Source organism: Stegodyphus dumicola, chromosome 8 (genome assembly GCF_044657685.1).
Source record: "Stegodyphus dumicola isolate Sdum_Otavi_A_Nest chromosome 8, ASM4465768v1".
Taxonomy (NCBI): domain Eukaryota; kingdom Metazoa; phylum Arthropoda; class Arachnida; order Araneae; family Eresidae; genus Stegodyphus; species Stegodyphus dumicola.
Window position 1 is genome coordinate 112,208,352 of NC_140775.1, and position 24,386 is coordinate 112,232,737.

General features: G+C 33.7%; 1 long non-coding RNA gene across 1 annotated transcript in view; it reads right to left on the reverse strand.

Annotated features, from left to right (window-relative positions):
* The window catches only part of LOC118200571 (uncharacterized), a 158,022-nt gene that overhangs the window by 6,111 nt on the left and 127,525 nt on the right, over window positions 1–24,386 (reverse strand). The window contains exon 2 of the long non-coding RNA XR_015042698.1: window positions 23,862–23,991. This is a non-coding gene — a long non-coding RNA (uncharacterized LOC118200571). The remainder of the gene's footprint in view (window positions 1–23,861; window positions 23,992–24,386) is intronic.

Sequence of the window (24,386 nt, forward strand, 5' to 3'; positions counted from 1 at the left end):
TGGCAGCAGACCATATTTTGAATGTTTTTTTTTTTTTTTCCTTCACGTTCTTCTCAGACTTCAGTATTTCTTCTATTCGAAAACACTACATTTTCCCCGTATAAAAGTCACTAGAAATGATGTGCGTCTCAAAATCATGAAAAATTTCCGAATTAATCACTCCAAAAGAATATTATTATTGCTAATAAATAAAATTTAATTACTAAAAAAATATTTACTAGATGTAGTTTGGTGTTTTATTTTATTTATTTTAGTTAATTTATTTAATTTTATTTGTTTTCTTTAGAATCATTTTCCTAGAATTCTTTTGTTTGTGATACTGAAATTAAGGGGGGAACTGAAACATTTACAACTGAAAACGTCTTAATTCGGAAAAAATATGGCACATTTACCCCCCTTTTCGTTGTTTCTATAGTTGACAATGAATAGATAATGCAATTTTTCGATGAGTTCGCTTTGCTTGGCGAAAAACTCGCGGTTTACTGCGATAATCTGGCAACCACGCGAACTGACCTAATCTCAGAGCGGAATCATGGATGGGAACATAACTCTTGGTCCGTTAGAACAACAAGATGGAAGGAATTCTTCGCTTTTTCTGTTGTACGGATTTGCTCGACGATACGAAAAACGTGATCACATCTGTCTTTGCCATTGTCCTATTCTCGGTTTAAATCTGCACTAATGACTTTTTTTTTTTTTTTTTTTTTTTTTTTTTTGGGTAGGTGTTGATGTTGGTAGTTTTTATCTCTTTGGATGAGAATAGAGTTTGAGCTTAATTGGGGAGCTCCTGCTCATACATTGTAAAGTACCTTAATTCTCTGCAGTTCGTTCTATTTATCTGTTATTAGTTTCATTATTCTCAGTTTCTGTTGTAGAATAGTTAATTTTTTGAAAATTTATCCTGATTATGTGCAATGTTCATACTAGGCATAATTTCAGACCTTTGGGGAGTTTACGGTTCTTTTCGGAGTGTGAAACGTAACAAAATCTTTGATGTGGAAATCACATGACTTCCTTGTACGCCTATTTAATTGCCCGCCCCCATATATACATATATATGCACTTCATTTAAACTTATTTCTTCGAATGATTCTAACTTAATTAATCGATCACTCAAAACAAGTTGAAAATGACGTCAAAAATTGTAAATTTTGAAATTAAATATCTCGTTCAATTTCTGTCATCAGGAAGTCAAACTTCTTGTATTTTTATTTTTTTCTTAACGAGCATAAAGCTTTCCCGAATATATATATAGGAACCAAGAGACAGCATTAAAAGTTACATTTCATTATTTGTCCAAAATTATTTTTTAATTTGAAATTGTTAAAACAGGAATGTTTTTGTTATTTAAGACACTTCTGTAACTGGAAGTATACGTCCACAAACAGCGACTGCGAAAACAAAGGCAGGCCGGGTAAAGAAAGATATATATATATTTCCTTCACTTTGTAAAAAGAAGTGAAAATGTCGACGCCGGGAATTGAATACTGGTTATTTTCCAACTGCTCGTCATTCCACCGAAAAGGGTTTGTAAAGGGAAAATAACACATTTTCTTAAGAATGTTGTAGTTTCCTTTTATTCTGTATTTTTAAATGATATATTTATATGAATTATAAATTTAAAGCTTATAAACGCGGAAAAAAACTTTCGGAAAGGAAATCACTTGTTTCTAGCAATTTATTTTACATAAGTTTCACATATTAAACGAACAATTCTGTATTCAAGTATATAACAAAAATGCTACAGATATTTATAAAAATTAGCAATTGGATAATATATATATAACACAAATTTGTTATATATATATATATATATTTAAGGAAGAAAGGAAGTTTGAAAAAAAATTTTTTGTACACGTTTTTCCTTTTTTCTGTAGTTTGGATAGGTTTTTTTTATTAAATAATTTAAAATTTACTTTATCACTCATATTACGTAGTGTTTCTGGAATTTTGATAGGGAACTACAAATGTTTTTAACGACTTTTACTACGTTTCAAACTTTCTTTCTTCTTTAAATTCATTTTTTTCCTTATATATATATATATATATATATATATATATATATGTTGTATGATCTTAAATCCATTTAGTGCGAAAACAAGTTATTACTACTTGCGCAATTGCTGCAAAGTTAGTTAATAATAATTTATTTCCTTATATATATATATATATATATATATATATTATTTCTTCAAAATTTAGGTACATTATTAAAAAAAAATAGAAAAATCATAGAATAAAATAAATGAGAAGGACATTTATTACTTTTCGATCACATGCTTGTTAAGCCGTTGTAAAGTGATTTAATTTAGGAGATAAATTAAAGATTTTATACTTTGCCAAATGTCGTGATATTTGGTAAAATATACCGGCTGCTTGCGAGGCCACTTGGAAAATAAATAAATAAATAAAATGAAATAAAGGCTTCCATGGAACTTTTCGACTGCGGCATGGATGATAAATATATGATAGGGTTGTTTAGCGTATAAGCAAGAATTGTAAGAATAAAGAAAAATTCTGCTAAAATTGTTAATAAAGATTAAAATTAATGAATTGTGAGAATGTTTCTTTTGAACCGATCACTTATTAAGCAATGGATTTATTTTGTAAGATGTATTGTATATAATATATCTGCAAGAATGCTTGGAGTGTGAAAGGTCTTACGTCTAGTTCAATAACAATACTTGCGAGCTCGATGAATAGATAATAAATGGCATGACACCGTAAAGTAACGGCTCTGAAAGTTGGAAAAAATTACGCTAAACCTCACATATCATCTCTAACGTTATATATATTGCAACTTTCCACGATTATTCAAACAGTTCTAGGCTGAAATTATGCTGAGTCCGCTGGCTATATTTTCTTTTCAATCGGTCGTCGGAAAGGGTGGTCTTCGGCGTGTGTCGTCTATCGGAGTTGTTGTACTTCTTGTGCGACTCCAAACAATGAAAGCCCTATTGTTTTGCATCATCTGCAGAAGGGGGCGCATTATCCGCGCCCAATAAGAGAAAGGCCAAGTTTTCGGGGAGATGACAGCTCGTCTTCTAGCACCTGATAAGGATCGGCACGAATGGGTACTGTGGGTTGTCCTGTTCGCCTGTCGCTTTGGAGTTGTCACCGACCACTTAAGTGTCATCTTCGAGTGCTTTGTATTCTCGGGGGTAGAGATAATGGTGACAATGATTCGGTGGTTAGAGTTGATGAAGGATGTTTTTCCGAGCTGATATCGAAACGAAAAATTCGTCTGTCGCAGCAGAAGGATTTCAATAAAAAAAAAGGAAAGGGGAAATAAATAAATAAATAAATAAACCCTTCTAAAATTCAAATTCCGATCTAACACTTTGAAGAAGAGTTAGACTGGAACAATTAAATTTTTAAAATACTAAAAAATATTTTCAACTTCTTTTTTCCATATTTTTAAAATCAACAATAAAAGAAATATTTCTATTCACTTTTTGAATAGAAGTAACATTTATCCTTATCAACTTATGGAATTAATTATTCATTGTAAAACATTTATACTTATTAACGTATGGAATTAATTATTCATTGTGCGAAGATAATAAAACTCAGTTAAGAAAGAATTTTTTAAGAGCCTGCGATTGTTTCTGCATATTAAAGTACAGTGTAAGACAGTATAAGCATAAGAGTATCAAAATATTAAACATTACGTGTAGTAAAATTTCAACGAAAAAAATACATATAGAATTTTGTAAGTTACTGAAAAATTCATCATTACTATTCGAGTTTAATATACACGATTGTGAATGCAAGCAGAAGAGTTAGAAATTTTGTAGTAGATTATTAAAATGTATTTTATTATTATATAGAATATCATACAAATTAAAACCTATTGCAAACGATATTTTAAAAGAACATCTATAAATTACTTTTTAATTTTTCATTTAATTCTTATTCTATTTATTTTTTATGCTTATGAAAAATGCATTTTCAAAATATCAAATTAAGATAAATAAAAGATTTTAGGCACTAATGAGCTGCCTTGTTTCGAATATTTAGTTTTCACAGTTTTTATTCCAAGTTAATTTAATAATAATTTTTCGAGAAGTTAAAAGAGAGATGTTTTTAATGCCCTGCAATGAAACGAAGCAATGAATTGAAATTCATTGTTTGATTATCGTTATTTAAAAATATCCTTTGTTAGAAAGAATATATATTCGCATGTGTGTATGTCTGCAACGCACACTCGGGGACTGGCCCCATTTGATATAGTATATGGCCTATGGACTGCAGTTAGTACTGAAAAATCTAGGATTACATAGATTTGTAATATCATAGTATTCATAATCACTATTTACATATGTGTGCTGCCAGAGCCAGGATAAAGATGAGACAGAAAAGGCACTTGCGTCAAGTGAAAAATAGAAGAGGCATCAAATTAGCTACAGAATGTTAGAAATCAGTTTTAAAGAAAAAGAATTTTAAGCTATAAACCATCGGTCTTCAAAGTAGGGTAAACGTGCCGCAGGGGGTACGTGAAATGAAACTAGGGGGAGTGCTAAGTTCTCTCATTCGTCGCTGCGTCTGGTTTCACTAACGTCTGGGGAGCTCAATATCATATCTGCGCCGGCTTTATAGCGCATGCATATTACATTATGTTTACATTATATTATACCATATTACATTACTTTATATTATAATGATATTACATTAGATTGCATAATGTTATATTATATTATATATATCGGGTACAACTTATAATATTTTCGGTAACGCGATCAAAAAAATGTGGAGATAGCTGCTATAAATAATCTAGATGAATTAAGAAAAGAACTCATAACATTAATTTATTCTAAAAAGTACTGAAACTTCACAGCACTGTACAAGATGTTCCTAAATTCATGGTACGTACGTTAGAGGGTGATAGTAAGTAAGTAAGTACTCTTTATAAGTTCCGCTATCAATTATTTTAGCACTACGTGGGCTTGGCCAGTGCCTCCTAGATTATAAAGCCAATGGACAGGTTGTAGAAACAAGTGTGACGTCAAAGTTAGTAGGCCCACGTGATGTTCTCGAGGTTTGGATTCTCAATTGGGAAGCCATTGCTTTGCGGTGTACATAGACTGGAATATTAGCATGTGCTGTCGGAGAGAAGAAATACTTGGTAAGTTCGTATTTATTGAAATGTAAATGTAACTTTATATTTTGTTTATTGAAATAAACGCTTGCTATTACTAATGTTGAATTAAATTAAGTATTAATTGCTTAATTATTAGTAACACACGTATACTTATTATGTTTATCTTCGTATTAATTAGCCATTATTATTATTATTAATCTTATTTCTGAATTTACTTAATATATTTTGTTTAAGTGCATCACCGAAGTTTTAATTTTATGTGTGCAGTATCTAATGTTACGTATTTTCTTTTATAAAAGTTTTTTATTATTTCATTACTGTTTTACGAATTTTTAACCTAATCATTTATATAAAGCTTAAGAGTTTTTAAAAATGTAATTGAAAGTAAACCTATACAATAAATCTAGTTAAATTAATAATTACGTATATCAGTTAACAAACGTATGTACGCTAATATGTGAGTGTGTAGAATAAATGTGAGTGCATTGTATAATGAGTGTAAGTATAAGTGAGAATGGCAAACTTTTAAAGTTATGTAATCAAAGCGTTCAGTATTTGAAGAACAGTCTAGTAAAAACGTTTGTTTTATTGTGAGTTTAATTATATATTAACTTATCACTATTGAAAGATGTATTTTATGTGGTTTCTAAATTTATACTGTGTATTTGCATACAATGTATTTAAATATTAAAGCAGTAAATTCATCTTAACATTCCATAAATAGTGTTTAGTTTACCAAACAAAGTCTTTCTTCAGATTTCAGGTATATATTTTCCTGTTCAATATTCTAAACATGATTCACCTGAAGTTTGATATTATTTTCATTTGACTGTTTCAGCATGTTTTAAATATCAAAATTATCATCATTGACGCGAGTAATAATTTCAGTATAATAATAGATATCTTAATAGAAGCTTAGGTGTTCTTCAGATACGAATTTCTTGAAGTCTCATTCATTCAAATGTTTGAATGACATTTGAAATTCTCCACCGTTGGTTTATGGTGTATCGAATTTCAATGTATAATTATGCAAATTTAAATTGTTATAACATTTAGTATTTATATAACTGATTTTTGTATTGTTTTTACAGAAAATATGCCATTTAAATGCTGTGTAACTGGTTGTCGGGGAAATTATAAAGGTACTGAAAAGGTGCATACATTTTCCTTTCCCAAAAATGATGCTCTTAGAGAGAGGTGGCTAAGAAATATACCTAGGAAGGACTTCTCAGCAACTCCATATTCTCGGGTAGGTGTAATTCTAATTAATTTATTAAAATTCAATAAATTGTTGGTAGAATATTCTTAGTCTGCTATGGAAACTTTCTGCAAGCTATAATTTTTTACCTCCCGCCAACATGTATAAATAGGTTTCTGTGTATAGTTTTCTATTTGATGAATCAACAAATTACATTTAATTTACAAACAATCAAGGGCAAATGATACTTCGAAGCTCGTTGCTGTATAAGCCATAGATTAGGCGGGAGGTCGTATGCTGTCATGATCAGATTTTTTATATGTAGTGTTAACTGATCCTTAAATATTTGAAAGAAAATTTTAATTTGCATATATGCATTTAAAATTTAACCTGCCCAAAGCATTACCAAAACTTGAATGTTTTTATTTATAAGGAAAGTGATCCGATCTTGCTTTACAGTTGCTTTAGTTTTAAGAAGTTAGTTACATGATGTCTTCCTTTTACTTAATAGGTGTGCCATAAACATTTTCAACCTGATGACCTCATCTGAGAAACATCAGCTTTCGATGAAAAAAATGGGAAAATCATTAAAGCTTCACTGCAGAGACCAAAACTAAAAGAAGGCGCTTTTCCTAGCATATTTGATGGCTGTCCATCGTATTTATCTTTACAAGCTGGTAGTTCGAGAAAAAGTCCGAATGAGAAAAAAATGGAACGAGAAGCAAACCTCATGATGAAAGCTATTGCTCATAGTAAATTATCAGCTGCTGAGTATTATAAATCGAGGACATTTTCAGACTTTAATGAACTTTTAACCTGTTGTACGCAATATACATTTTCTACATTTTGGAACGTTGTGCACAAAGACAATATCTTGATGTTTTTGAATTTAAAATGCACTGATGGATGTGTAAAATTGCTTTATGCAGTCCACATTACTGCAGATCTTTTATTATCTGTATCGTTTCAAAATAAGTTATTGACTCATATCAGTAGTAAGTATAATGAGTAACCTATAAAAGTAAGTAATATTAATGAAATTTATGAAATACTTGATCATAATGAAATGTTAGAAACTAAAGACTTAATGAATTCGATTGAAATTATAATCAACCTGATGAAATCTTTTAAGTTTCACAAATGAAGGTGATAAAATTTTATTTGAGTTCATGATTGAACAACTTTCTCTTGTAAAATGTAAGCCTCAAAATCGTCAATATTCATCCAATACCTTAATTTTAGCTTCTATGTTTTATTTGTTATCGCCCCAAGCATATAAATTTGTCCGACAATCTGGTAATTTAATTTTGCCTCATCCAAGTACTATACATAAAATAAGTTCTAAATTAAATGTAAATCCCCAAAAGGAAACAGATGATATGTTGTTTTTGGCATATGCTAAGCAAAAGGTTTGCTATCTGAAAGAGTATATTTTTCATTAATGATGTATGAAATTCACATCAGACCTTTTCTTGACTACAAAAGTGGAGATATTGTTGGAATTGGCCAGGAAGTTGATAACTTAGCTTCTAGTGCACATGTATTTATGATACAGAGTATTTTGTGCTGCTTTAAAGATGTTGTCCATGTATTACCATCGAAGAAAATGACAGCTGAAGTTTTGTTCACTGTTTTGAAAAAAATAATTGTTGGTCTTGAAGCAATAGGTTTCAAAGTAATTGTTGTTGTTAGTGACAATAATTCCATTAATAGAAGATGTATATCTCTGTTTAATAATCCATTATCAAATTTTGTATTTCCTCATCCTGTTGATGCAACTCGTCCATTGTTTTATGCAGTTGATTCTGTTCGTATTATTAAAAGTGTTCGTAACAACTGGTTAAACCAGAAAAACCCTGAACAAGCTATGTATTTTCCAAATTTTGACTTGTCTTCAAATAATCTATGTACCTCTTCATTTCTTACTTTAAGAAATATGTATGAAGCTGAAAGTGGTAATTTGTTAAAATATGGATATACAATATCTCGCAAAGCTCTGTGGCCTACAAATTTAGAACGTTAAAGTGTGAAACTGGCTTTACAAATTTTCAACGATCAAACATCACAAGGCCTGAAAGAATTAGGAGTAAAGCATAATTTGTTAAATTTTCACGAAACATCTGCATATATTAAAATATTTTCGTCGTGGTTTTCAATAATGAATGTTAAAACACCAAACAAGGGGGTACATTCTTGTGATGACTTCTGTAAACCATTAGTATGGAATGAATCAGACAAGAAGTTTGTATTTTTAAATAATTTTCTTGACTGGTTGATGAAATCGAAAGAAATGAAGAGTGATACGGGTAGGTTGACAAAAGAGACACTTTCTGCTCTTATATTAACAACAACGTGTATGATAGAAATGTGTAGGTATTATCCAGGTGAACTCAACATGTCGTATTTTTTGCCCGGTAAAATTCAGACAGATGAATTGGAACATCGTTTTAGTTTATATCGCAGGATGGCTGGAACAAATTATCATATATCACTTCGACAGGTTTTTGAAGTAGAAAACAAACTACGTGCATGTTCTGTATTAAATCTAACTATGATATCGAAAAGTAAAGGGACAATTGTTATCGATGATTTTTCTAACTCTTTTGATTTGATTAATGATAGTTTCCATGAATCTATTGTAAAATATTTTCATAATTTCAAGCATATTAATGTCACAGATAATGATCTTGAAACTATGGTTGATAAATTACCTTTAATTGCATACTTGGCTGGATATTGTTGCCACTCGGTTATGAATAGGCTAAAATGTGATGACTGTGGAGGTAATTTAGTTATTGAAAAACCACTAATAATTCCTCCCAATTTCAAACATATTCATAATTGTGATAGAGGTGGGTTAAAGTACCCATCTGCTGATGTCATTAATGTAATACTGCATAATTTTATTGTCATACAGAAGCTCATAAGTCCTGAATATGAAAATAGTTTCTTCCAAGTATGTAACCAACGTAATTTAATATCCACTATGACATTAGAAATTCTTATGTGTAAGGAAATTAAAATTATTTCCTGTAAAAACCATTTGTCACGTAAAATTATGCAACTGCTTATATACTCATGCACAAATACTCTTTTAAACAATTATTATAAATTCAAAAATGACAGCTTTTCTAAATATTCAGATAAAAGAAAACTAAAAACACTTGCTATGTAAGCATAACTAACAAAGAATATATTAGAAATGTACCAATATAATTTTTTGGCTTGAAAATAATTTTAGTGCATTTCACTTTTTAAATTTTAATTGCTCTCTAAACATGCATTAGTAAATATATGTGTAATTTTATTATTTTTGTAATTAAATTTCTTGTTTCTGTATTAAAATATTAAAAATTATGGAATTGTATTTAAATATGTTATATAAATCAATAATTTTGAAGACTTCATTTGTTGTACTGTATTATTTTATACAGGTAACAGCAATAGTTGTCCATTACATACCAACAATTAATTTAGATTTATATTAATGTTTTTCACATCAAAATATTTTTTCATTTAAAATATAAACTGTATGCTTGAATGTTACTTTTAAGTAATCTTTGTATATTATTATACATATGTGATATATTAGAAGTTTGTACGATGAGAAAACGTAGTAGGTACTATGTGTATATATTTACATGCATAATATTTTAATCACAGGGTTAGAAATATGGATGCGTAAATCCAGAAATTCGGAAATATAATTGAATAATTTGGAAAGATCTTGAATTTGGGAGAACAGATGAACTTGGGGAGGGGGGAGAAAATAAAATTTAGGATAGTCAATTTTAAGGTCGCCAATTATTTCTTAACATAGCCATCATATTTTATTATATCTTACATATGTAATTATGTGTTTGTAGATGCATCTGAAGAAGCTGTTGGAAGCACCAGGATGGGAACCTACATCCAAATTGGTTTTCATTCTAGAAAATTAAGGTCTTATGAGCAAAATTATGCAATTACTGAATTAGAATGTTTTGTATTGGTGATGCAGATAAATTTTATTAATACTTACTCAGTAATTATTTTACTGTACACACTGATCACGCTGCTTTAGTTTGGCTTAAGAACATTAAAGATCTTACAGGTAGGTTATTTAGATGGTATTTAAAATTATCTATGCATGATTTTGATATAAAATACGCAAATAGTTCTACTAATATTGAAGCTGATATGTTAACTAGAAATCCTATTTGTCAACATTTAAGTTTGGAAGTTAATTTATTCTCATTAGAAGAAATTAAAGAGCATCAAAATTTAGATAATGTATATAATCCTAAGTATAAAGAAATTAATGATGTGTTAACTATTAAAAAGCAAGGATTATACAAAATCATAATAGCAATCTCTTTTTGTACTAAATTACTTTAAAAGGCTCATATTAATCTTGTCAATATTATTGGTCAGGAATTGTCTGTCCAAGATGCTAAAATTTTTTGTAAACATTGCGAAGTATGTCAGTTTAATAAGAAAAGTAAACAAAAGAGATTTGGTTTAATGTGAACCTTTTGAATTATTATCTATTGATACTGTTGGTGGTTTAAACTATTATAATTATATTAAAATGTATATTCACTTAATTATTGATCATGCTACTCATTAAATATGGATTTTTTGCTTCTAAAAGTGCAACTACAGATAGTTACATAAATAGTTTAAGACAAATTTTTCAAATTCAAGTACCAAAGAAAATTTTAAGTGATAGAAATGCTGCTTCTTCCAAATTTAAGCACTTTTTAAGAAATCATAATGTAAAACAATTATTAACTACTAACGGGCCTCAAACTAATGGTAAAGTTGAACGAGTTACTCAAACAAATATAATTAAACTGTAAATTAAATTCTTATCAGGCTAATAGTGCATGGACAAAATTGTTACCTCAAGTTACTGAATAATATAATAATACACCTCATTGTGTTGAAAAATTCCCGCAATCTTATTTAATGTATGGAAAATTGCCTTATAATCCTCTACTTGAAAATCAAGAAGTCTGTCCACCAATCCTTTCTTAACATAGCCAGAGTATTTATTTAATTATATCATATATATATATATATATATATATGTTATAATTTCCACACATTTGAGAGTATATTTAAGACTAATAAATGTAAATTTTCCTTGCTGAAATTTTAAATTCTGATTTTCAAGGAATATGATTTTATGAAAACATGATATTATGTCTATAGATGAGATAAAAACAACATATCAGAAATTTTTAAGATATTGAGGAGTTTTGGTTTTCAGAACTAATTTTTAATTGAATGATTTGAAAATTCAGCTTCTACTAATCATTTTATAAAGCCAAATTCGATATTCAAGATCAAGTTTTGCTGGACTAAGTATCAAATCTTATTACATTACATATGAAATTTTAATGCATCTTTAATGAGTTTATTGCTCTTGCATTGTAATGTTCAAAGATATTCCGATAGTAAAATAAATTTTTTATTGCGGAAATATAGTTTCTGGATTATTCTGAGAGTTCATTATTTAACGCAAATTCATACTCGTATGCACGGAGAAATCGCTATCGGAAGTTCCGCCGTTTCATATTCTACGGCCTAGTGCTCGTGACGTCACAGACCAGTCCGACGGCTTTATATCTAGGAGGCACTGGTTTGGCTCAGCTGAGAAACCTTCGCATTGGGCTGGAGGTGGGTCAAACCAGACGGTGAGAGGTAGTCCTCACGTGAGGTAGGAAGTATGCTATTCATGCTACCACCCTGGGGCTCCCAATTCCGAAATGTCAGACTTTAAAGTAATTCTGTCTAACCCACTGTTACACTGGGAAACCGAGGTCACCACTCCTGGCGCTCAGAGACCGCAGTGGTGGGAAAAAGGAAACTTGGCGATCTGACTGGTTGTCAAAATACTCTCACCAGTACTACGCGAGCTAGAACCCATCCACTGTGGGCCAACCACATTAGATAAAGCTATTACTTCTCTCCTCACCAGAGGTTCTACCCAGCCTCTGACGGGCCAAATGCCTACGGAACGCAGAGTTGCTTCTATCCTCACAGGTTCGAGTCTTCGCCAACTTCCTCTTGATCCAACATCATGAAACGATCTTTCCTCGGGGCTCTGGAACCGCCAGGCTCAAAATTATCTTCCCTCCCCAGAGTCCTACAGACATAATATTGTACTAAGTCTGTGTGCATACACCCAGGGTGATAGAATACAACTGGATAAGCACAAATCCACATACGATCTACCTTACAATTCTCGTCTGCGCTTTCATAGTAACCATTACAAGGTAATTCGCAAAGGCAAATAAAAATGCTGTTCACAACAGTGGCTTTTATTTTGTGCTGTGAATAACCGAAGAGATGGATTCGTACACTAATCAGGAAAAGGCACAGATGCATTACTTGTATGTCGCTGCAGAGGGCAATGCAAGTGAAGTTGCAAGGTTGTACCAAGAGCGTTTTCCAAAGCAAGACGAGTTCCAGATACCAAAACCTTTCAGAGTATGCACCAGCAACTCTGCGGAAGAGGGTCATTTTCAATTTGGAGGAAGGATATCGGGAATAGACGGAGTGTAAAAACACCACCCGTAACGGAAAACATTTTGCAGCATGTGAGAGTGCGCCCTCAATGTAGGACATTGTCGCATGCTGATAATGTGTCTCATCAGACGTGTGGTGAACACTTCGAGACAAATGAATGTACCCTTATCATGTACAGAGGGTTCAAAAGCTGTCAAATACGGATTATGCGTCACGTGTCCCATTTGACAAGCAGTTTTAGTAAGAGAAACCGTGGATCCGGATTTTGAAGCATATGTATTATTCACTCACGAATGCCCATTCCAGTGACAGGAGATAATGGAATATCCATAACCATTATGTCTGGGCAACTGATAACCGCCACATACCAGCCCATGTCTATCATGTCTGGAATTTTGCCTCTGGAGTCGCATGAAGAGTTTCATCTGCGATTGAAATCCCATGGATTCCAATGAGGAACTTGTTGGCCGGATATTTGTCGCTGCTGGAACCAAATGCGAGGTGCCTGGAGTGTTCACTAATCTATGGCAGTTAGTCCAAAGACGATATCAAGCCTGCGTTACTCTTGGCAAGTTGCATTTTGAGCAGTTGCTGTGATTGGAGATTTAGTTTCATTTTGTTCAACAAAATCTTTCTTTTAAATCTTTTTTTACTTCAGCAGTGTCCTTTCACTCCGTCTCTGTCTACTTCTTTCTCATCACTTCACGACGGAGGACATCCCACCCTCTAGTGCCTTACTTCTTAAGTTCCGACTATGTTTGTAGAGACATTAGGTAATTTGGAAGCAGGAAAGATGAAAAATGAGCAACCGCCTTCGCCGGGAATTGAATCACGGACCTCTGGAATACCGGCCCAGCGTGCAGATCACCACACCACGAAGGCCCGCTAGGAAAGCGGGAGAAATACCTTATAAGTTGTGCGGTGATTTGTGCTTGCCCATTTGTGTTCTACCTCCCTAACTTATAACCTTGAGTTTAGAAGCATCCTGTATATATGTAAGTTAAAAAAAATACGTCTAACTGTAATTTGCAATAGTCCTTTAACACTACATTTTCAGTGTGCCTACTTCCCTTTTCTGTCATAAAAATAGTAACTGCGTAAAATGAATGCCTTTAAACTGCTTTATAACCAAATTTAAACATGTCATACGATCTTAACATGATCTTGCTTACTAATTGCTACTTATGTAAACGCTTTAGCCAACCAACATGCCAACCAACAAGTCGAAACTAACACTGGGAACTGTAATCATATGACACTCTCCCAGGCCTTTCTTTCTGAATGTGATAGACACTTTCCTGCCTTGTTTGCTTTCCTGCTTTGTTAAGATGTTACTTGCCTCTCACTTTCATCCATTGTATTAATCCTTAAGATGTAGAAGGTTTTCAAGATGTGATGAGAAATAGGTGGAGATGGCACCCACAATAATGTGTGAATCAGAATATGCATCTAAGAAATTTTTTGCCTAGAAGTAACACGTGTTGAATATTCACAATGGCTGCGGTTAACTGCGGCTACATATTTACGAGTTCTACACTGACTACCAATAAGTATTTGGACACCTATGCAAATGATGATATCTGCGGTCCCAAGGTACGCCACGGACTCCGCCGGTATATATCGTGTAGGAAACAGCATCGGCTTTAGTCGCATGCAAGATGCCTCGCAGTTCGGAGCTCTCTGATTTCAAGAAAGGTATAATTATCGGGTATCACAAATGTGGCCGATCCTTAAGGGACATATCTAGCGATCTGAAGTACCCAATATCGACAGTGGCCTATGTGATTAAGAAGTGGAAGGTGAGCGGTGATTGTCGGAATGTGCCCCGAGTCGGCAGACCAACGAAACTGGGGGATAGAGACCGACGAGTGCTGTTCAGAGAAATTCGGAAGAACCGCACCCAACCGATAGCCCTCGCGAGGAGTTTCAACAGGCATCCGGGAGTATTGTTTCAATGAATACCATCCGTAAGGAAGCACTTCTGCTTGGTTTTCATGGTCGTGCTGCTGCCCATATTCCTTTGGTCACAAAGTGCAACCGTGCTGCTCGGTTAATGTGGTGCAAAGCACATCGAAATTGAGCCGTAGATAAGCGGAAACGGGTTCTTTGCAGTGACGAATCAAGATTAACCCTTTGCCGTACGGATGGCAGGGTCTGGGTCTGGCGTCTACCTGAAGAACGTCTCCTGCCAGAATGCATTGTGCCAACAGTCAAATTCGGCGGAGGTGGAATTATGGTCTGGGGGTGTTTCTCCTGGTATGGCCTGGGACCCTTGGTCCCCATTCATGGTAAGCTCAACTCCGATGCCTACTACACTATTTTGGATGACAATGTGCTTCGTACGTTGTGGCAGTTTTACGGGTTGGACCCCCGTTACTTTCAGGACGACAATGCCAGTTGTCATGTTTCGACGTTAACTAAGGCTTGGTATGGTGCCAATGGAGTTCATCGAATGGACTGGCCTGCCCAGAGTCCAGACCCGAACCCTATCGAGGACCTCTGGGACGAGTTGCATCGCCGAATTCAGGGGTGCACTACCCGTGCAAAATCGGTGAAGGAACTTCTATGTCTTCTCCAAGCCGAGTGGAAGAAAATACCACTAGCTCTCATACAAAGACTACTGGAAAGTATACCCCGGAGGGTCCACGCTGTAAATTACCTCTCGTGGAGGCTCTACCAACTATTGATTTTGAATAAAGTTAGTTTTTCTTTTCCATCACAGGTGTCCAAATATTTATTGGTAGTCAGTGTACAAGATACCACCATCTGTAGATATCGAAGATCATTAAAGCATTTTCATCTTCTCTCTCAATCTAAATTATTACACACATATAGTATTTTCTTCACTAACCTTTGTTGTTGGAACGAATATATCGAAATTAAGTTACTTTTATTTCTAAAAAATTATTACTAATTTATTACTAATTCAGCGACTTAATTATTTGGAGGTATAAATACAGTGTGGCCTAGATGTTATTTCAAGATTACAGACAGACTTCTGAAATTTCTTTGTGTGAATAGACTTCGTGCAAGAGGGTACTAAACTGAAAAAATTGTGGCCTCCTAGATTTCAAAAGAATATGAAGGTCTAAAGAACAAACAGTAAAATTATGGAGCAGTATCGTTCCTCCTCTGCAATACTAGCACAATTCCAAAAATGACTGGTATGGTTTATTTGATTACGGCAGAACACTCTATTTGCCTTCGTTGTAGAGTTGCTAAGGGAAACTGGCTCGTATACACGTTACACACGGGGAAATCACGAAAACCCCCATGCAGCCGGGATGTTAGCAGGATTCGTAACCCAGACCGAAATACAAGTGCTCATCGACTTTACCTCTCGGCCACTGGTGGACCCTTGAAAAATAAACATTTGACATAAATTTGTTTAAAGTTTTCCTTGCTTTTGAAATACAGGAATCTCACGCTTATTTGATGAATTACGCTGTACGCATTACTAAAAGGTTTTCTAAGAGTCCTGTTAATAATAAATTATAAAATGTGATAAAATTAACGTTACCTAGTATTAAATTTTATCAAATTGTGTAAATGTTGCCTTTTTTTCCCCATTATGTTGAACCGCACTGAAAGTAGCATCATTATTAATCAGAGAAATAGTTCTTGAAGTCTGTGGTGATGGGAAAACAAATGTTAAAGAAACAGAGAAAGTTTTAAGGGAAACTGGTTCGTATTCATAGTATAAGGTATTTCTCCCGCCTTCGTGATGTGGTGGTCTGCACGCTGGGCGCGTATTCCAGAGGTCCGCGGTTCGATTCCGGCAAAGGCGTTGCTCATTTTTCATCTTGCCTGCTTCCAAAAAATACCTAATGTCTCTACAGTCGAGCCCGAACTAAAAGGGTGGTGGATAATGATTCTCCACACCCAGGATTTGGCGAATGGGTTCCCTAAAAACCCCAGTCGTCCTTTAAAAGTGGGAGTATATAAGGTATTTCTCTCGCCTTCCTAGCATGCCTTCGTGGTGTGGTGGTCTTCGTGGTGTCGTATTCCAGAGGTTCGTGGTTCGATTCCCGACTAAGGCGTTGCTCATTTTTCATCTTGTTTGCTCCAAAAAAATACCTAATATCTCTACAATACTACCTTAGGAAAAACCACGAAAACTCCCACGCAACTAGTCTATTCACCGTAATTTGAACACATCTCGAGTATTCGGCTCCGCTGCCAGTGACCTTGTATTTCTGAAATTTGTAATTCGATTCATTTCGTCGATTGCGGCAGGTATAAACAAGACTACTGCTTTTTTCCTGCACCTCGTGTGTGCTATAAATTACTCAATGCATTTATTATGTAAAGTCTATACATTTACTTTGCACAAAGATAATAACTGAATAAGACATATTTTCCAAAGTAAAATTATTTCCAGAATTTCTTAAATTCTGACCTAATTTTTCAGAAATTGAACTTGTATCAGTTGTATATAAACTTTCGTTGCTGTATAATGACAACTAAAATAAACTTCCATTTTTTTATCTCTTCATTTATCAATTCCTATTTTCTTTGTGTGAATAGATTAGTTTGGTGGCTTTTAAGTTTTCACAACATCGACCAGTGTTCCATGCACGAAACCAAATTCTTCACCTTTCATGTAATCTCATAAATTGCCAAAATCTGTGCATATTGCCATGTGACAAAACACGAAATTTGTATTTTTCCATGTGAATCGACCTGTAACTTCTTTGCAAACTGACAGATTGAAGCACAATAAACTCATTTCTTAATAATTTGAAGTGCTAGCCGTTTGTGTGGCTAGCCGCCTAAAACTGGTTTTATAGAAAAGGGAAAATATGTAATGATTTTAATGAGTCTGGCTAATGTGATTTCATAAAATTATTGAATGCTTTCAAATAATATATTATGTGTTAAGTGCATTTTTTCAAAATTAGATTAAAAAGGAAGAAAGAAACGTTAAGAATTGCGTTTATTGCTTTTAAATCATGTAGTTTACCCTGCTCGAAACAATTAGGAATATTATGATTTGGGATATAAACTGCGTATGAGCGAATGTTTTGGTAGCTTATATATAATGTATAGGTGCTGTTAAGGTATGAGAAATGAAAACGAAGCAACGAATAAGCAATAATTAAATTTTTTGACGATATTGTCAGTTAACAAAAACTGCACAATTTGTACATATTATACAAACTAAAAATTTAATTTTTCTGATACAAATGAGTTTCAATAATGTGTATAGGTTCCTCTGACCGAAAGCAATGTTGCACACTTACGAGATACGGAATCACTGAGGCTATCAGTGAGGGACTGGGGTATTCTTTCCCACTCCTGTAGAAGAGAGCTATCAAACTACTGAATCGTTTCTAGGACAGATAAGAAACCAACAACCCTTCTGCTTAGAATGTCCCAAACATGTTCTATTGCGTTCAAATTTGGGGCCAATCCATTCGAAGGATTCCTTTGTTGAAAAGGAAAACGTCCTCTAGCTTAGCACGATATGGCCTGGCGTTATTATCCATGAGAATGAATTCACCTCCGATGGCTGCAGCGTAAAGAACCACAATAGGTCTGAGTATCTCATCCCTGTATCGCCGAGCCGCTAGTGAGCCGCCTGTTCGTGATAATGTGCAGAGCTGTGCGACCATTGATAGTAATACCGGTCCAGACTATCACTCCGCCTCCTTCAAATCGAACACTTTCATGCACAAGTGCAGGAATATTCCTTGTATCAGGTTCTTTTCGGATGAGAATCTGCCTGTTGTCAGGTTATACACTAAATGAGACTCGTCCTTGAAGAGCACTTTGCTCTACTTATCCCCTTTTGAGATGCTCCCACCTTTGACACGGTTGTTCTGGGTCAACGAAACACAAACCATATGTCTGCGAGCATACAAACCCACACGGCTGAGTCGGTTTCGAACTGTTTGAAGTGGTTCTGTTGCAAGAAAGAGGCGTTCAAAATATGGTTTCTTCTAGCCGTTAGAGTTAATCCTTTCCAGCACGCTACCTTTTAAAGTCGGAGTTTTGATTTAAAAAAAAAAAAAAAAAAAAGGTAGGCAGTCTAATTAGGCCTAGAGGAGTACACAAGTAAAATTTTGTGAAGATAGCACTTACCGTTTTAATTTTGTGGGTGTGCCCAAATTGGGCACACTGATTGAATAGAGCTTCGAAAAGAGTGCTGAAAGGAGCGGCGATTAGCATACAGCCAAAAAAATAACATAGAAATTTCTTTTCAAACAATTCCTCTTATACCCTAAAAAATCTGGAAGATTTCTTTGAAAAATGAGGGTCTTAAAAAACTAAACATGACTAAAATATATGGACTGGTTTGTGTTGAGCTGCCATCTACTATAAATAAAGAAGGTTCGGAGTAACCTATAGTAACCTATAAATCCTTTTTCATTCAATTTTTCTGTGCGTACAGGAGGAAATTTTTAGGTGTGTCCAGACCGGACTCACTGTGCCGCAAAGGGTTAAGTACGGATCCTTATTTTGCGTTGTTGCAGGCGTACGACCTTATCCCGATCTTCGGCGAGCATTTCCAGTTTCCAAAAATCCTTTACATGTTCTCCAAATGACAATTTGAGAAACCCTTAATGCTTCCGCGAAACAAATTGCGTTTGATCTGCATCTAAACGACCTACCGCCCTCCAGACTACCTGTTCAGCAAAGTCAATTTGCTGAGACATCGTATTCATTGTTTCAAAGTATTCAAAGTATTCAAAGCTCGTCAATTGTTTTGAATCGCCTCCTACTGAAGGAATGCTGCGGGTTGCTTTTGCAGTCCTTATCTAAAAGGCATTAGAGTAAATTGTAATCAATATAGGCGTTTTGCCGAGACAATTACAAGTGTTTCAGTTGTCGCGCGCATGAATCACATGAATGATTGAAGAGGGGGAAAATATTTTCAGCCAATCAGGAGAGGCTGGCGCTTCTCGGCGTACCTGAAAAGATATAATTTGCAAAATAATAGTCTTTGTAGTTTTTGTAGTGCTGAAGGCAATGCGCGACATTTCGTCGAAGATTGCGTATTATTGCGACATGTTAGGCAAAAACATTGTAACATAAAGGAATTCTACTGCCGCAATAAGGAGTTTAAATCTGCAAGGGATTTGGTGAACTTTATAAATGGCAATAGAACAATATTGGGAATTTCGGTTCGATGTTTATAACTGCATTTTTGTTTTAATCTGTATTGGGTGTTCTACATTAACCATGAGGCCGATTATTATCGACCAGAAGGGCTGCAGCGCACTCGTATTTTACGGACTGTATAGGGGTTAGGGAAGCCTACTACGGTACCCAAGGGCCCGGGTTCAAATCCCAGGTAAGACATGGACATGGATGTTTGTAAATGTATAGTGTCGGTGCGGCAGAGCCGTACTCTAAATATGCGGTGAGCCGAAAGTCCTCTCGTGTGAATTGGTGGATGAGGAGAGGGGTGGGAGATCCCTTCCCGGGATGCTCTTCCTCAAAACTGGGGGCGGAAAATAGAAGTCCAACCTCTCTTCGGAGTAGGCTCTGGCAAACACTGTTCTATGTAATATGGACACGACAACAACAGCATCAAGCACTACGGAATTCCGTTTAGTAAGATAAACTACAGAAGGAACTAAAGAAGTTTAAAACGAGCTACAGAAATCCTTGTAGAAATGAGTTGTCTTGATGTGAAATATTTCTCATAAAGCTAATCTCCCTTTTTCATATACAGGTTGTAAGGATTATGTTAATTTTATTAACAGTTAAAGTTCCTTTCCTGTCAAATTCTTAACTTCAACTTACTACTTCTGGCCAGAACGTAGTTTTGGAATTTGCTGAATATTTAATGAGAAGGAGCGGTATTTAAACCACGAAGTTACTTACCGAGACAGAGAGAGAAACAGAGTTTCTGAACTACGCGCGTCTGCCTTTTTGGCCACTCTCTCTCTCTCAAAGCTGTTATACGCTCGGCCGTACTCAGGCCCTTGCTAAGCTTCGTAGTAAAATAGGTTAAGGGGCCAACTCTCATTGTACCTTGATAGCGTTGGCTATACTTAGTTAGTTAATCTTAGTTTTAGTTTAATTCTTAGTCTTTTAAGTTCAAGTCCAAAGTGCGGACTTTATTTGTTCACTCCCAGGCGGAGTTTTGTGAAATCTTATAGAAATAATAAAGGGTTATTTACCCTTCTCTCTTGTTGTTTCCTGTCTTCGAACTCTAGCGATTATTCGCTTATCAGTTCCTGGGTTCCTCACTTCCAACATTAACTTAGAATTTCAAGTGAGGGACCTTACAAGGTAATAAAATACTTTCCATATGTTTCTGTAAAGAGTCTGTTTTCCATCTCTTTCTAGGTGTACTGGTTTATCAACAGGATGAAATTAAAAGAAAAAAGGGAAAAAAATGGGATGACTTATTGTTCGTCTCATTCCTGAAGTAAGCACAAAACTTTTAAAATTACTGTTTGAAATACATTTTATTCACTTTACATAGATTATTTCTTATGCAGCTAACACTATTATATATATTGATTAAGTATTTGAACGTTTCGCTTTTGTTACTAATAAATATCAATGTATAACGACCGTGGGGTGATTTGGAGTCGAAAGAGTATACAGCACATACAAGCACTATAAGCTTTGAAAATAGTGCAAAATGTTCATTCCAAATTTAGATCTAATAATAGTATTTTGTCTCTGTGCCTCCGATAAATTACGCTTTACCGTATTATTTGTAACTAATTATTCCACCATAGTTGTATTACTTAATTGAAACAGTAATGTCGTATTAATTTCTTATGAAAATGCTACCAGTAGCTGAGTGAGCTACTGCTAACTACCGCAGTAACCCAGAATGCGGTATTCTAGGAACCGCATTCTTGGCGTGATTTCTGATGAAGAGGGTGACTGCAAGACTTGATTCGCAGCTTTCTTCGTGTGTAATTCAAATATGAAATTAAAAAAAGATATTTATGCAAAGTCTATCATTAAAGCATTCTTTTTCAAAATTAGCCCTAGTTATCATAACAGCTAATCAACCAACAATTTCACTTGATGATATTTATTCATTATTGATTATATATATGTTAAACTTTAACAGTACTGTATATTCCTAAATTGGTCTAGAGTTAACTTTTTTTTCGTTAAATACAAACTGAACACAGGAAACATTTTTGGTCACAAGAAATCTAAAAGTTATACTTCCAAAATGAAGTAATTATATTTAATTAAATATATATTGCATGATAATTTTCGTACCTCTTATTTTACTATTTAAGCGCAGCTTTATTATTCCATATATTTTAATATACTGGTCTCAACAGGAAAAAATGGAAATGACCTAAAATAATTTTCTAAAAATTCGTTAAACTAGTTATAAACAAAAACAAAAATATTGCACATTATTTCCAAAAATATTATTCCATTAATATTTTATAAATGACTTGCTTTATTATATTGTATATTTATAACTTAAGACATATTTATAATTTTTTAAGTATCTAATGTAAAATTTATTTTATATTTATTTTATTTTGCCCCATTTTTATACAATTTTGAATTATGTCAAGTCTTGCTATTAAAGCAGCATGAATCTGCTAATATAAGTTTAACACAGCTCTTGACAAATTTTTACCTTGATCATGTAATATGATGCGTAAATTATGAAATAAATTCTTTTGAAAAACACATTATGATTATGTTGTTGGAATTTTAAACAATTCTGCGTGTGTATGTAAGTATTAAAAACCTAATAATAATAAATAATTAGTAAATTTTTCATAAGCCTTTGATTTTAGATCTAACAGTGTAAACATAGGTGAATACTAGCCAGTTTTCTATACAAATTCCTCCATAAATATATGCTTCACTTTAGGGAGATAGCTTTTCATGCTTTACCATATTCCACCAAATCAAACGGTACAAATACACAAAACATTTTATTTTCTTTAAAAATTAATGCAGGAAATAAAATTCAGTGCATTTGTAAACTACATTGGTTTACTTGTAGCATGGCCTTTATTTGTCTAATGATTTACTAGTTCAAACTAATACAGAATCAGATATCTTTTCGATAAAAGAAAGTTGGGAAAGTCTGATTTTTAGATAAAAATATTTTTAGACTGCCAAATACCTTTTTGATGATCTTAAAATATCTGACTCTTGAATGCTTCCAAATTCTAGCACGGGGTTTCTACTGGTATAAAGTTTTCTGCCCTGATGTATGTCATTAAAGATTATGAAACATTTAGCGCAATGTATTGCGTGTCTCAATGTAAAAACACTTTTATGCGGAATTTATATGGAAGACAAACATTGCAATGTAAAATGTAAAGTTTCAAATATGTGTACAATGAAAAAGAACTGTTAGCATTGATTTTACATAAAACTATCCATTTCGAGAACAACTGAAATAGGTCCCTTTTCTTCGGAATTTGGTATTTTGTTTTTATCTAGACGGGATAAACATCCTTAGCGAAGTCTTTGCAAAAATTTTGAACTGTTATGTGCTACCACACACTTATGCACTTGTGCTGGCAAGTGTTGCAGTTATTAAAGCTTTTAATTAATTTTACTCCCGGCCTCTCATGTAGTCAGTTCACAAAAGTTGCCTTCAGGAGAACATGAGATTTTTAAATTAGCTTTTAAATTTAATCAGCCTCTAGATACTTCTTAACTATCTGAGCAAGAATAACTTCTTGAGAAGTTAAACTTTTTTTTTTTCCTTTTAAAATATGTCCAATAAATACAAATCTAATTCATAACACACCCAAGTAATGATTTTTATGAACATTTATAGCTTTACTGTGATTAGTTAAGGTTGGTTCCAATACCATATGTTATACATTTAAGTAAAAATTCATTTGTCATGCATTTTTGAATAACGGGGGGGGGCAAATTCAAGTAAGTCCTAAAGTAGTAAACTTGTTTGATTAGATTTTGATTTATCATAAGTACTAAACACTTGTAACATCTAAATACTTGCGATTTTTTTAGAAACCTTTTACTAGGAATATTTTAATAAGAGCTAACTAAAAGTATATATTAACAGTAGTTCTCAATAAAATGATTCTTTCAATTTATAGATTTGAATACACATACATAGACATAAGAATTGTTTTTGCTCTTGCTGTCCTTTCTCTTTTATGACTTGCTATGAAAGATAATTCCACATTGCACTGGCTTCATCATGGATTCCACAGCAAATACTTCATAAACTTCCATGTTCTCCCTATAATAAAAAAATAAAAGACAAAACTTTATAAGGAGCTTCATAGATTCATACGATTATTAAAAGTCGAATGAGCATAACCGAAAGTAAAAATTATAGATGAAATGATGTTAGAAACATCAATAATGATATTTCTGTAATGAGGAATGTATTCACGTTACAAATACTCAGAAATTTTACAAAAACCCTTAGCGAAGGCTTTCAAAAATAGAGGTAGGTTTACATTATACTGCATTCTTTCGTACTTACTTTAATACTACAAATAGTTAACTTGTCCAAGAAGCAAGTGTCCATGGTTATGTCGGAATCACAATGACAGCACTGTTGAATATTCATATTTCCTGCGCTGGAAAAACCTGATTGATTCACAATGAAACCTGAAATAAACTGTCATG